The sequence below is a fragment of the Carlito syrichta genome, unplaced genomic scaffold (genome assembly GCF_000164805.1).
Source record: "Carlito syrichta isolate Samal-C Ts95f unplaced genomic scaffold, Tarsius_syrichta-2.0.1 Scaffold288453, whole genome shotgun sequence".
NCBI lineage: Eukaryota > Metazoa > Chordata > Mammalia > Primates > Tarsiidae > Carlito > Carlito syrichta.
This window is the reverse complement of record NW_007232549.1, coordinates 39,719-55,965: the sequence shown is the minus strand read 5'-3', so window position 1 is coordinate 55,965 and position 16,247 is coordinate 39,719.

The window sequence follows — 16,247 nt, the reverse complement described above, 5'->3', positions numbered from 1 at the left end:
TTTGATTTATTGTAGAGATGAGGTCTCTCTGCCCAGGCGGGTCTCGAACCCGCGGGCTCCCTCAATCCACTCACCTCAGACTCCCAAAGGCACGGGATTACAGACTGAGCCACCGAGCCCGGCTCATTCTTACATTTATGTTATTTTTTTCTTTGATCTTTGTTAAATGTCTTTTCCCATGTGAGTTGAGATTTTACAAGTTTTTCATATGCTGAGTAATTTTAAATGTGGACCAAACATTTTGAATATTATGTTATTAGATGCTCAGTTCTGTTTAATTCTTGTGGAACACCTTGATATTTTTGTCATAGCAGGCCATCAACCTGGTTGTTTAGTCTACAAGTTTCAAACTGTGTTCTATGACTATAGTTCCAGTCAGGTCAGTTTTCAAATCTTTTGCAGTGATATTTGGATCTACCTTGCATATGAGCAACCCATTGATCTCTCTGGGATTTGGGTGGTGATCTCTCTGTCAGTTCAGTTCTCAATTATTTTTCTGTAAACTGCTTAGGAACAGATCTATACACGTGCAGCTCAGGGGTGAGGAAAAGAGTTACCTCACAGCTTTTGAGGCTGCTTTCCCAAGTTCCTCTCTCTGGGCTATTTTGGTGCTTTCTGATTCCCTGGGGCTCTTGTTTTGCGTCCTCTGGGTAGAAAGTTTGTGTTTTTGTCATTGTGTTCTGCTGTACACTCTGCAACTGTGTCCACATTCAGGATCAATTGATGGGAGCATCCAGGGAGAAAAAAATCAGTGGGGGTTGTTCTTATCTGAGTCTTGATTCCTGTGGAATCCTATTGCTACCACAGTAGCTACAGCTATGAGATTGCTTGGGAGTTAAGGCTGCAGAGGATGGAAAAAGAGAGACAAAGCCCAAGAGTGATCACTAACACTCTCATTGAGTATTAGCGGCTCCTTTTACCACTGCTCAAACCAGAGCTGGAGGTTTTTTCCTGGCTTTCTCTTTTGGGTGCCCTGTTGCCCACTTCCGGGGTTTTGATGCATGTTTAGTCCAGGCAATACTAGAGGGAAAAGATAGAAAACTAGCCACAGTTCCATGGCCCTTTGAATTCTGACCTTCTTCCCCATTCTGCTAGCTGTTCTTTACCTTCAGAGTCCTCACATAGATGCCCCATGAACTCTGTCCAGGCTTGACAGCTGTGTTTAGTGGGAGAGACAAGGTGATGTGAAGTGACTCCACCTTACTCAAAACTGGAGCAGTACAGCTTATTAGGAACGGAACTAAAAATTAAAATTATTTAGTTTTAAGTCTTTTGCAATGCCAAACTCCTGTGGCTATGACATCAGTGAAGATATGGCTCTTTTCTTCCCTTACTCACCCTGATTGTGGTGGAAGCAGTGGTGAGGGTGGTGATAAGAGACTGTGGCAGTTGGAACTTGTGAGTTATTCTGTGATGCAGATGGGTCTAGGGTATCTGTGAGCCTGAAGAGCATAGAAGGACAATGTGCCACACAGGCAAAGAGGAGAAGCAAGCCAGGGAAGCCAATGTACAACTGAGCTGAATCTTGAGGAACAAGTAAGCGTTGAGTAAAGGAAAGGGTGGGGGCATTAAAGGCGGAAGTAGAAAGTCATAAAACAGTACTGTTATTTCCAGAATCACATCAATTCAGTGTGGTTGGGACCAAGTATGTACATGTAGCAAGGTGAAAGAGGCTATTACAGGGGCCATATATGTGCACTATGTGTGTTATGTGAAAACACCTTAATTTTGCATTGAAAGCCATTTAGAAGATATAGGAATTCTGTGAGCAGGAGATATTTTCTATACTGAGTATGACTTGGGCTCAGTCTTAGGTATCTGGCCCTAAAGAGTAAATGTGTCTGCTTGGAGGAGTGTGACAAAAATCATTTAGAGCTTCTGCAGTCTCCCCAGTGAGCCAGTCCTCATGTGTATCATCCAGCTGGCTGTCTGGATTCAGGCTGTACCTTCAGACTGTTCTGCTCATCACCTCCTCATCCAACCTTTAGCAGTTCCTAGCATCTTGGCAAGGGCCTTTCTGCATATTTCATCTTTTCTGCTCTGAATTTCTTGTTTTTTCTCTGAATGAAAACCAATTCTCCGAGGTTCTTGTGGGCTCAAGAGGGTACAAAGCAGCATGACAAACATTTGATGAGAAATATACACTGAGGTTGCCGGTTCATTTGCTGCTCTCTAGAGCTGCTCGTTTATCTGTTTCATGGACCTTATATTTGCACTCTTCAGAGAGTTTCTGGAAGAATCGAAAGGGAAGTAGGAAGGACAACAGAAGTCATCCTTTGCTCTTCATTATCAAGAATAAGGATCTGCATATTTTTTACCTTAAGATAAGATAAATCCATCTTGGAATAGCTTCTGTCTGTCAGTTCTAATTCTCCCTCTTTGAGTCCCATGGGACACACTGGATCCTTCTGCCACATGACGAGCACTTTGGACAGTATTTTTTTTTTGAGTTAGAGTCTCACTCCATCGCCCAAGCTGGAGTGCAGTGGCAATGCTCACGGCCACCCCAGCGTCAACCTGGTGGTCTTGGGTGATCGCTCTGCCTCAGCCTTCCAAGAAGGATCTACAGGCATGTATCACCATGACCGACTAATTTTTTTTTTTATTTATTGTAGTGACAACGTCTTGCCAAGTTGCCCAGGCTGATCTTGAACCCATGGGTTCTGGCAATCCACTTGCCTCTGCCTCCTAAAGTGCTGGGACCACAGGCCAAGCTACTGAGCCCGATCTGGACGGTTTTAAAAAGCAATTTCACTCCTTATTTACTAAGTAAGCGTTTTGCCTTTTTCAGCATAATGAGATTATACCAGGATCCATCTTTAGGCTTGACTCTGTCTGCTTTTAGACTAAAATACCCATGTCTACAACCTTGAAATTCACCAAAGAAAGACATAACTACAAGCTGGGCTTGGTGGCTCAGCCTGTAATCCCACGCCTTTGGGAGGCTGAGGTGAGTGGATTGCCTGAGCCCACGGGTTCAAGACCCGCCTGGGCAGCGAGACCTCATCTCTAAAATAAATAAAAAAATCAGCCGGGCATGGTAGCGCATGCCTGTAATTCCGTTTACTTGGAATGCTGAGGCAGAAGGATCGCCGGAGCCCAGCAGGTCGAGGCTGCGGTGACTGGGAGTGGCCACTGCACTCCAGTCTGGGCGACAGAGTGAGACTCCAACTCAAAAAAAAAAAAAAAAAGAAAGACATAACTACAGTCACAAGTTAGTCTGCATAAATTCACTGAGTGTCACTTTGTGTAGGGCAATTGGAGAAGAGTTGTGAAGGAAAACTCTTAGAGTTGACACCATTGGAGGGAAGATCTGCATCCCCTTGAAGTCCCTCACCAACTATGGAGGCTGTGGTCTTGAGGCTGGTTCCAGGCAGATGCTTACTCTTTACTCCTGTTGCTGGGAGTGGCTACAAGCCCTTCCTATTTGCTCAGAGTACAGGTGAAGTTTGTGGCAATATTAGGAAATCATAGAGTAGGTAAATGAGTGCCAGGCACACCTGCTGTTTAAGCACTTGGGCTCTGGTCCATCCACATAGGGTTTTCCTGGCCATTTCTATTTGTCTCTCGGCCTGGCCCTGGTTGACTTGAGTGGCAGAGAATATTGCTTTCGCTTCTACTCAGGAACACCCTGAGTGCACCTAATGTCTCATAATATAGTTTAAGGATGACACTAAGGAAGATGCAGAAGCACTGTCCTCTAAGTTACACTGTCTAAATCTCTATTTTCTGCTCCGTGAACCACTTCTTCTTGACTTGATGGAAGTTTTCTCTTCCTTTGGTGGATATTCTGTGCTCTATCCATGGGGAGGTGGCCTTTCCCTGTGCTCTGAACTGCTCCATAACACCAGAGCACAATAGCCCATATCCTCACAAGGTCTTACAAAGGTCTCCCTTTGGCTGATTACAGTCATATGCCTCACCCATGTGTCATTCTCAGTTGCTATAGGGTTGGGGTTCTATGGCTAGTTCAGCCTGAGTCACATGCCCAGTCTCATGGTTAGGAGACAGGGTTTGTTATGAAGAAGAAATCAAGAAATGACTGATTTGTAAAGTATTTTTTCCTCCACACTTTATATTAGCTGTTGTTTCCTTTAATATATTTCCTGACTTGGAACATAAGTGCATTCTGACCAATGCACAAAATAATGATTATTATCATCATTATCAAAATAGCTTCTTAAACACTTACTATGTCTCAAGTGCCATCTAAAATCTATGTCATTTACAATTCCCAGCAATTCTATGATTAGATGTTGTGAATAGAACTAAGATCACCTTCTAAAAGCTGCATTATAAAACTGACAACAGAACAGACTGATGCAAAGTCATCTCCAACAGAATAATGTTTCTTGGGTCTAAAATAGCTGAAGAAACTCAGATGAATGTGATAGCCCTTCTAAGAGAAAGAATGCAGCAATCAGAAAGAACCCAAAGAAGCAGATGAGCTGTGGAGGCAAATTCCACCGGTGCCCATAGAAGCCTTGTCCAAGGATGGGAATTTGACATGACAGTGCCATCTTGGATACTTGGAAACAGAAGTTTCAGCTAACTCTTTTCATTCTGATTCCATGTAGAACTTTTGATTATAATTTGGCTTCCTATGTACTTTCAGGGGAAGGAAGGGTGGTGAAGTTTGTATCATAATTCTAGTCCTTATTTTAAAAGTTAATATTCTGGTATTTTATTAGTCTAGTGAACTTGAGGAGTGTGATTCCACCCTAAGAAATTGATGGATTTTTGGTGGAGTGAATCTAGACCTTGGATCATAGTAAAATTTGCAAGGTAAATATTACTCCGTGTCTAGCATTCTCCTGCTTGGACACAATTGTTGTACTGCTATGCTTGACTGGGACCATCTCTTTTTGTGTACCTCTGTAGGTAGCATTAGTATCATTTTTTCAGAGGAGAAACAAAGGTTTAGGAAAGTTAAGTGATTCCTTAGAAATCACATTGCTGTGGTAAAGCAGGTTTAGAATCCAGATCTGTTTGATTTCAAACATCACACTGTTTCTCCTTCACCAGCTATTTTATTTTATTTTATTTTATTTTATTTTATTGTTTGAGTTGGAGTCTCACTCTGTTGCCCAGACTGGAGTGCAGTGGCCGCTCCTGGGCACCGCAGCCTCTACCTGCTGGGTTCCAGCGATCCTTCCGCCTCAGCCTTCCGAGTAGCTGGAATTACAGGCGCGAGCTACCATGCCCGGCTGATTTTTTTATTTATTGTAGAGATGAGGTCTCGCTGCCCAGGTGGGTCTCGAACCTCTGGGCTCAGGCAATCCACTCACCTCAGCCTCCCAAAGGTGGGGGATTACAGGCTGAGCCACCGAGCCCAGCTCACCAGCTATTTTAATTTCCTTCCTCTTTGGACCCAATATTTCTCTTACTGAAGCCTAATATTGTATTAAGTGTTTAGTAGTGAGTGTGATGTCTCCAATGTGTTTGCGATGAATGAAAGTCCCCTTTCCATTCCATTCCTTAAAAATAAATACTTCCGTAGAAGAAAACTCAGTCCCTGGCTTTGTGACCACATGCAAGATTGTGTCACCAAATATAAGAAGGCAATGTCCAGGGCATAATAACTAAAGGCATTTCCAGATAAATATGTACGTTGTAGTACTTGGAGTGTAGTTCTTTTCTCTATGGAGAGAGAGGTTCATGGAGATGGAGAATATAAGCCAAGGATCTCCAGGAGTGGAAACCATAGGGACCACTTGCTGTGTAAAAGCTGCTTGGAAAATTCTTTCGAAACATCCACCTCTAACAGGCTGTTTCTCTCTTTGAGTGGAGAGGGCCAGCCCAGACAGATAAGAAGCAGCAATCTGTAAAAACCATCTGCAAGTGCTGACAGGACTTTGGCAAGGAGGCAGGCTGGGATCTGTTCCTACTAATCTGTAAATCCAGTTTTCAAAACTGATCCCCACAGGAGGCCTGGGGGTGGCTTAGAATATTTTTCAGGCCAATTTCAGAAACAAATGAAAGAGCATATTGTGGGATGGCAGGAGGATATGTCAGCTAGAACCATTTAAAGGGATATTCTTCAGGTCTCAGATTAAATGGCACCTCTACGGGAAGGCTTTACATGACAGGTGCTACACCTCTGAATGATATTTCCCTACTTACATATTTTCTAGATTAACCATGTGAATTTTATTTAGATGGTCTGAATTCTCTCTCAGATAGAACATAAGCTTCATTTGGGTAGAGACCTCACTTGTCTTTTGTTGCTACATTGCAGGTGCCTAGAAGAGAGTCTGGCACACAGGGGTGGTTCTCTATAAATATTTGTTGGTTGGTATATGAATAAATGAATAAGCAACTTGAACTAATGAATGGGGAGAGAAGATGGTGAGGACTAGCAAGAAACCATGGTGAGTGGAAGGAACCCAGTGTTTGAAAGATAATGATGAGGTTTTAATTTTTATCCTAAACAAATTGGATATATGGCCTTGGTATTTCTAACTTTCTAACTTTCAGTTCCTGATATGTAAAACTGTATTTCACAGAATTATTATAAACATTAAATGACAGATCAGTCCAGGCCCATTACCATCTGTAAAGTGATTAGCACAATGACTGTCATATAGGAGTATGAATCAACATTAGTGTCACTGTCTTTTCTCTAGATTCATAAGTTCCTGCACACATGATAGCTACACATGTGCCTTATAATAGATAATATCCCACTTAAAATTCATTTTTAGTATCAAATATTAAGCACAGAGGATCTGGAGATAAATAAAGTTTAGCTTCTGCCCTCAAAATCTCATGGTACCATTTTCTCAGAAACACAAAAATCAAGTTTTTGTGAGCTAAAGATACAAGGTGGCATCTCATTCATTTCTTTTGTAATGATTTTTAATGGATACATAATATTTGTAAATATTTATGGGGTACATGTGATATTTTGTTACATGCATAGAATGTGTAATGATCAAGACAGGATATTTAGGGTATCTATCTCCTTGAGCATTTATTATTTTTATGTGTTGGGAAACTTTCAAATTCTCTTTTCTAGATATTTTGAAATATATAGTACATCGATTTTGATTATAGTAACCCTACTCTGCTATTGAACATTAGAATGTATTTCTTCTATCTGACTGTATGTTTGTATCCATTAACCAAAGTCTCTTCATCCACTCCCGCCTCCTCGACTCACACACCCTTTCCAGCTTCATATCTATCACACTCCTGTCTACCTCCATGAGATCAACTTTTTTACTTCCCACATATGAGTGAGAACATGTAATATTTGCCTTTCTATGCCTGTCTTATTTCACTGAACATAATGACCTCCAGTTCCATCCATGTTTCTGCAAATATCATGATTTCATTATTTTGTATAACTGAATAGTATTCCTTTGTGTATCTATATCACATATTCTTTATGTATTGATGTACATTTAGGCTGATTTCATATCTTTGGCATTGTGAATAGTTTTGCCACAGTGAATAGTAATGCAATAAACATGGGGGTGCAGGTATCTTTTTGATATACTGATTTTTTTTTCTTTTTAAAAATAAATACCTGTTAGTGGGATTATTGAATCATAGGATAGTTCTATTTTTAGTTTATTGAGAAATATCTATACTATTTTCTTTTGTGGATGTACTAATTTATGTTCCCACCAACAGTGTATGAATTCTCTTTTCTCAACATTCTCATCAGTATCTGTTGCTTTCTGTGTTTCTAATAACAGCCATTCTAACTAGGGTACGATGATATCTCATTATGATTTTGATTTGCATTCCCCTTAGTGATGTTTAGGGATTTTTTGTATGCTTGTTGGCCATGCCTTCTTTTGGACAAATGTCTATTCATGTCCTAAGTCTACTTTTTAATGGGATTTTTTGTTTTTCTTATTTTATTTTATTTAAGATGTGGGGTACATCAGGGTTAGGTGGTCATCATACAGGTGAAGTTTGGGCCTAATGGAATTATTTATTTTTCTACTGTTGAGCTCCTGGTGTATTCTAGATAGTTGTCTCTCATTGGATGAATCGTTTGTAAATGGTTTTATTTTTCCCATTCAACAGATTGTCTCTTCACTCTGTTGATTGTTTGCTGTGAAGAAGCTTTTTAGTTAAGATATCATTTTTCCCATTTTTGTTTCTGTTTCCTATGCTTTTGAAGTCTTGGCCATAAAATCTTTGCTTAGATCAACTTCCTGAAGCATTTCCCCTGTTTTCTCGTAGTAGCTTCATGGCTTGTAGTTTATTATTAGTGCATAGAAATGCTACTGATTTTTGTATGCTGATTTTATATCTGGCAACTTTCTTGAATTTATTTATTATATCTAAGAAATTTTGTTGGAATCTTTTGGTTTTTCTAAATATAAGATCATGTCATCTGCAAAGAAGAACAATTTGACTTCCTTTTTTCCAATTTAGATGTCTTTCATTTTGCACCTTGCCTGATTGATTTATCTAGGCATTCCAGTACTATATTGAATAGGAGAGATCAAAGTGGGCATCCTTGTATAATTTTGGTTCTTAGAGGAATGACTTTCAACTTTTCTCCATTTAGCAGGATGTTATATATGGCCTTTATTATTTTGAGGTTTATTCCTTCTATGCTTAGTTTGTTGAGAATTTCTATTATAAAGAGGTGTTAAATTTTATCAATTTTTTTTCTGCATCTATTGAGATGATCATATGGTTTTTGTACTTGATTTTGTTGATATGATGTATCACATTTATTGATTTTCATATGTTGAACTATCATTTCATCCCTGATATAAATGCCATTTAATCATAGTGTTATTCCCTTTTTCTGTATTCTTGCATTTGGTTTGCTAGTATTTTTTGAAAATTTTTGTGTCTATGTTCATTAGGGATATTGGCTTGTCATTTTCTTTTAAGTTGTATCTTTGGTTTTGGTATTAGGGTAATGGCCTCATAGAATGCATTAAGGATAATTTCCTCCTTTTCAATTTTTGGAATAGTTTGAGGCAAATTGGTGTTAGTTACTTTTAAATTTGGTAGAATTTGACAGTGAAGTCATTCAGTTCTAGACTTTTCTTTGTTGGGAGTCTTTTCTTACTAATTCAATTTTGTTACTCATTGTTGGTCTGTTCAAGTTTTCTATTTCTATTGGATTCAATTTTGGTAGCTTGTTTGTGCTCAGGAATTTATCCATTTCCTTCAGGCTTTCTATTTTGCTAGTGTATAATTGCTCTTTAAAGTCTTGGATAATCTTTTATATTTCTGTATCAGTTGTAATGTTTTCTTTTTCACTTCTGATTTTGTTAATTTGAGTCTTTTTTCTTGGTTAGTCTAGCTAGTGTTTTATTGATTTTGTTTATCCTTAGAAGCATTTTTGTTTCATTAATCTTTTATGTGTTTATTAAGTTAACATTTTGTTTAGTTCTGCTCTGATCTTTATTATTTTTTTCTATTAATTTTGGTTTGTTTTTTTCTTGCTTTTCTAGTTCTTTGAGGTGCATTGCTGGATTGTTTATTTGAAATATTTCTACTTTTCTGATGTAGGAATTTATTGCTAAAAGTTTCCTCTTCACATTGCTTTTCTCTTCCATGCTTGAATATTTGCTCTATCAGTGGGCTTTACACTTTTGTGTGTCTTTGTCCTTTTGCTTCCAGGTAATAATGAATTTTTTCAATTTTTGTTTGCCTGGGAAAGATTTTATTTTTATTTTACTTATGAAGGATAATTTTGCTGGATATAATATACAACCTGACAGTTTTTTTCCCTCTCTCAGCACTTTGAATATATCATCTCATTGTTTCCTGGCCTGAGGGTTCCTTTATAAGTGACTAGATACCTTTCTCTTGCAGTTTTTAGGAATTTGTCTTTGTCTTTTGACAGTTTGACTATAATGTGCTACAGAGGAGACCTTTTGAATTGTATCTGTTTGTGTACTCTGTGAGTTTTCTGAATCTGGATGTCTCAATCTATTACAAGACTTGGACAGTTTTCAATTATTATTTCATTTAATAGGTTTTCTGTCCTTTTTTCCCCTCATTCTCTGGGATGCCAAAAATTCTAATATTTAGTCACTTTATGGTGTCCTATATGCTGCATAGGCTTTGTTCTTTCTGTTTTATTCTTTTTTCATTACTTTTGTCTGACTAGATTACTTCAAAAGACCTGATCTTCAAGTTCTAAAATTTCTTTTGCGTGATCCAGCCTATTGTTGAAGCTTCAAGTACATTTTGTGTTTTATTCAATGACTGCTTTATTTCCAAAATTTAATGTCTGGTTCTTATCATGCTATCTATCTCGCTGGTAAAATTTGTATTTATACCCTGATTTTTTCCTCAAATTTCTTCGTATTGTTTTTCCAAATTATCTTATATCTCACTAAGAGTCTTTAATATCATTATTTTGAATTCTTTATCTGGGATTTTATAAATTTATTTTTCATTCAAATCTGTTGTTGGAAAATTATTGTGGTTCCTTTGAAGGTGTCGTATTTCTTTGTGTTGATATCTGTGCATCTGGTGTAACTGTTACTTCTTCCAGTATTTTGAATTTGCTTTCACAGGGGAAAACTTAGAATAGTCTTGGTATTGGTTGGGTAGGTCACTTTGGTTTTGTTTCTGAGTATATGTAGTAGTGCAGTCTTTGTATAATGTTGTCAGCTGTATCTATGATTTCCTCAGTGGTTTAGAGTGCAGTTGTTAGTTGATGCTGTGGTGAAGTTTTCTGTGGACAGGGATCTCTAATCAGCCAGTCCTCAGGCCCCAGTGGTGGCAGTGGCAGGCTGAGTATGCCTGTCCTTGGACTCCAGTGTGGCACATGTTGGCACTGCTGTTAGCAGGTTCAGGTGGGTTGATTTTGGGGCCCCCCAAGTATGATTTGCTTGAATGCTAGCAGTGGCAGTTGTGAGATGGGCAGGTGGGAAGGTTCTTGGGCTCTTGGACAACAGACATGGTGTGGGACGGCAAATACAGTGGTGGGAATATCCTCTGGCTTCCAAGCACTCAATACAGGTTTTGGTAGTGACTGTGACAGTCTAGATGGGCCAGTTCCCAGGCCTGCTGGTGGTGCATGCAGTTTGGTGTCAGCTGTGTTGGCAATGGCAAGTTGAGTGGGCCCATCCTTAAACCCCTGGGAGGAATTCTCAGGTGCTAATGGTGGTGGATGGGGCAGAGTGACCTCCAGGTCCCCAGATGGAATGTTCAGGCCCCAGGGGTGGGGAGGGGAGGAGAGGGGAGGCGGGTAAAACTGGGCTAGATGGGTCTGCTCTCAAGCTCTCTAGTAGTCCTGGCTGTGGCAGGCAGGGGCAGAGTAATCTCCACATGGAATGCTTAGGTGTGGGAAGCAGAGACTGCACAGGAAGGAGCCCAGCTCCTGGGAGAGCAGGGTTGCTTTCAATGGCAACAACCATAAATAGGCAGCTGAGGAGTTTACTCTTTGGTACCAGGTGGCAGCTATTAGCAGGGTAGCCCTCCCTCCTGGTGCTTTTAAATGTGTAATAGCCACCTGGAAGTGGTGAGGTTGCTGCCAACAGCTCATGCTTTGGCTCCGACAGCAGCAGCCAGCAGCAGTGCCTAGCTGTGGGCAGGAGACATCAATGTGGCTCCAAGGATTTGGAGATGCATGGACCCCAGGGTAGTCGGGTGGGGGCTGGGTTCCCCAAATGGTGCCTTGCTGTAGCTGCTTAGGACTTGGGAGATATGTGGGACCCAGCGTGAGCTCCCTCTCTGAAACAATGTCATTGCGTGATCCCCAACAGCTTCCTTATGCTAGTCTCAGGGACTGCAGAGATTCGTTCTTGTTGCTAAGATTGCAGGAGTCCACGGTGGGAATATGGATCACTGTGGGCCACTCACGTACTCTTTCTCTGCATTGAGGAGCCTCTCCAGGCTTCCAGTTGATTCTAGTAGAGCAGTCGGCCTTGCTTCTCTCTCCTTCCTTGCCTTAGGTGTTTCCTATCATTTCTCTGTTGAATTCCTCTCTTAGGTGATCTATTCAAAGTTTTCCCTCATTTCTTAATACAAACACTTACACAATTGTTTAATTTTATGTTCAAACAAACCACTAGAGGTAGGCACTATTATTTTTATTATACAAATGAAGAAATTGAGACTCAGTAAAATAAAGTAACTTGTTCAAGGCTGTGCCATTAAAGTGCAGTGGATCAAAGGCTGACTACCAGTTTTTGTCTGATATCAAAGTCCATGATCTTTCCGTGGTGTTTCACGCCTGTTCATTTCTAACAGCTCCATGGGTGATTTTAGATAAAATTTCTCTTCTTTATTTACCTATTTGCCTAGGCAGTGTGTATTCTTTTTATTTGAATTGAAACTTTCTTCTTGGAGTTCACTAAGGATTTGATGTATGTCTGCTTTTATTTAAGCTGTTGGCTGTGACTGCTTGGTTTATTTCATTTATTATAAAGGATATGCACATTTTATCTATCATGCTCTAGGGCAATGTAGTGAATCATCCTGTGATTCAAAATATCAAACTTGTGGTTTTTTTGAACTGCAGCCATCATTTGGTGCAATCATAGACGTTTAGCCATTTGAAAGTTTTCTCTGATAGCCATTTTGTTTCAAGGTGACTACTTACAGACTGAACTGAAAATGATAACAAAAGTGTGATGAGAAACTATACCTATATATAACATCTCATGACTTAAATGTTGAGTAAAAGAAGTCAGACTCAAAAGAATTGTATGTGTTATATGATTCCATTTATATAGAATTTACAAACAGGCCAAGCAAGTCTATGGCAAGAGGAGTCAAGATGTTGGTTATCTTCAGCTGGGGGTGAGGGAGTTTGGTAACAACTAGAGAGATATGGGAAAAGACTTCTGAATGCTGGTCATATTTTGTTTTTGGGTTTGGGTGCCAGTTACGTAGGTGCATGGTGCATTCACTTTTTAATATTCATTGTGCCAAACACTTATGGTTTGTGCACTTTCCATATATATGGTATTAATATTTTTAAATAAAAGGTTAATTAAAAAAATTGAGCTCTACTGTGAGCTAAGCACTGTAGTAGATATTTTATATAAGTTGTCTATAATAGTCACAATTTTAGTAACTTTTTAACTGTAATTGTCACAAACTTTCAAAGTTGGTTTTTTTTGTTTTTTGTTTTTTTTTCTTTTGAGTTAGAGTCTCACTCTGTTGCCCAGGCTGGGGTGCAGTGGCACATTCACAGCCATCCCAGCATTGACCTGATGGGCTCTGGCAATACTTCTGCCTCAGACTTCCAAGTAGCCGGAACTACAGGTGCACACTACCATGCCCAGCTAATTTTTGATGTATTCCAGAGATGAGGTCTCACTAACTTGCCCTGGTTGGTCTCAAACCCACAGGCTCAGGCAATCCACTCGACTCAGCCTTCCAAAGTGCTGGGATTACAGGCTGAGCCACCAAACCTGGCCAAAAGTTGGTATTCTTATACCTATTTAATGGATATTGAAACTTAATCTCGTAGGCTACATTTACCCAAGATCACACAATGAATACATGGTAGAGCTGAGACTTTAAATCTAGGAAGCTCAACTCCAAAACAGCCAACATTTCTCTTCATGGCATGCTGAATCTAAGTTTTAGCATGATACTGTTTGGTGGAGCACTATGTTTGATCGATAGCATTCCTTTTGAGAAACTCGTCATCGAAACTGGTGACAAACGCAACACTCTAGGTGGAATAATTTTTAAAATGTGAGTTTGAGTTAGTAAATATAGGGCTTCATGAGGGTTTGCTCACAAAGGAAAACATTTAAACGAGTGTGGAAATCCAAGTGACTAAGAACTGGAAATCTTCTTGGCACATGCAATGTGGCAGTAGCCGGAGCTAGTCTCTGCAGATTCAAGCTGACATTTTGTGGTGTCACAGGGAGGGAAGACCTTAGGGGGCATGCGGCTCAATTTCTTACTCTGGCTGGTCTTTCTTCTGTCATATTCCTGACTGCGGGTCATTTTTAATTTGGCTTTTATTTAAACACCTAATCACTCCTTACGTATGGCATTTCCCCTTCAATAATGTCATTTGACTGTCAAACGACCGTGTGAGGGACAGAGGTGGTACCATTACCTCTACTTTACAGATGAGGAGACAGCATTAGAAAGATAGAGTGCCTTGCTTGAGATGATACCACCAGTAAGTGGGCACGAGACTCTTAATTATTTTTTATTAATTTTATTTTATTTTAGATTCAAGGGGTATGTGTGAAGATTTGTTACATAGGTATATTGCCTGATGGTGAGGTTTGGGGTTCTGATGAGTCTGCCTTCCCAGATGGTGAGCATGGTCCCTAGTGGGTGGTATTTCAGCTCTTATTTCCCCTCCTTTCCTCCCCACCTTAGTAGTCCCCAGTGTCTGCTGTTCCCATCTTTGTGCCCGTGTGTGCCCAGATGTTCTTTCCTCTACACTAGGAGTCACCCAATCCCCAGGCTGTGGACCAGTACTCCTCTGTGGCCTGTTAGGAACTGGGCCAAGAGCAGGAGGTGAGTGGCAGGATACTGGAGCTCCATATTCTGTCAGATTATCAGCAGTATTAGAGTCTCATAGAGGCACAAACCCTATTGTGAACTGCCCACATGAGGGATCTAGGCTGCATGCTCCTTATGATAATCTAATGTCTGATGAATTCCCCTCACCCCCCCTACCTTCCATGGAAAAATTGTCTTCCACGAAACCAGTCCCTGATGGTAAAATGGTTAGGAACAGCTGCTTTACACCATACTGCCTCTTTCCATGTAGGATCTTTCTTCATAGAAGGCAGCCTTTTCTGGTTTTGAGTCATTCTGGTTGACTGAATGCTCATTAAACTGAAACGTGTAATTTCTTGTAATGCCCAATCATTAGTCCTCGTGTGTCCTTTGGCGTCACCTGGGGGAGACAAGAGTAATAGCTGCTATTTAGGTGAGACCAGCCATGGTCAGGCACTTCCCATATTTTCTCTTTAACATCCTTCCAGCTAGGTCTTATTTAATTTTCTCTATTTGCAGATAAGAATATTGAGGGTCAGAAAAATTAAAGCTTTTTCCTTTTTCTTATTTAAAAATTGAGCATCAGAGACATTAATAAATTATTTAAGGTTATACAGCAACCAGGTGGTCGGTTTCAAACTCAGGTCTGTGTACAAAACCTGTGGATCTTGAATGACTTCACTCTGCTTTCTCTTTCTTTTTTTGTAGGACACTTGTTAAATGCTTGAATATGTGCCATTGTGCCCTGACTCCCACTTCTACCTAAAGTTTTAATTTCTCAGCTAATTATCCTGAGGGATATCTGTTGTTTGTCTGCCTAACATCCTCCCTCCAACTATGTGACTCCCACAGGAGCTGCCATGTCCTGACACGACCCTGCCTCTAGTCACAGTTGATTGGTTCATGTGGGTTCCTGGTCAAAGCTGGCCCTTGAGTTCTGGTTTCCTTCCCTATATTACCAGGGCCTTAGGAAACCCTTACAGTTATCTAACCTATGTTAATTTATTATGTAGACTCAGAAACAAATAACTTGAATTTATGGTTATTAGTTGTTCTAAGATTCCCTCTTCTAATTCATTGAGAAAAACAATGTCCTTCAGTTTTCTCCAGATGTAGGTGACTTTCTCACATTGATCATGATGTGGGCCCTCCTTTGGGGGTAAGTTCTGACCCTCCACTCAAGCAGAACATCCTGGTGTTTTCCCACCCGCAAATCCAGCCATTATACTTCCTTCTGAATATAATTCTGCTTCATCAGCTCACACCTATTAAGGCCTGTGGATTCTCTGTAAGACTCTGTATGCTGTTGGTACATTCATGTGCCTTCACTATGGGATCCCAAGTTTTGTTGGTGACAGGAATCATGCCCTATTTGCCTCTGTTTCCCCCACTCCACCAGTAGCTGGGTCAGAGCTCTGCTCAAAGAAGGGCCCTCAGGGAATTCAAATGAAACATAAAAATAAGTAAATGGAAACTCACTTCAGAATACGTGGTATCATTATGGTGAGTCAGGGTTCCATGGAGACAGATTTCAGCTCAAAGAGTCCTGATAGAATGAATTGCCCAGGGAAAGGGTGAGCTTTGGTGCTGTGATGTTGAATCAAAGGTGACATCCACTTGGAGAATAGGTAAACAGGAGTCAAACGTGTTCGGGTGATAGGTTGGTCTACTTTTATCAACATGGAAGCACAAGAAGAGGTGTCTTTAAACCACAACTTAAGTTCTCCCTGTCTTTTTTTTGCTCTGTATATATAAAAACTGAAACAAATGATTCACAAAAATACTTCTATTTTATTCTGTTCTATTTTATTTTTTAAAATCCTGACCTT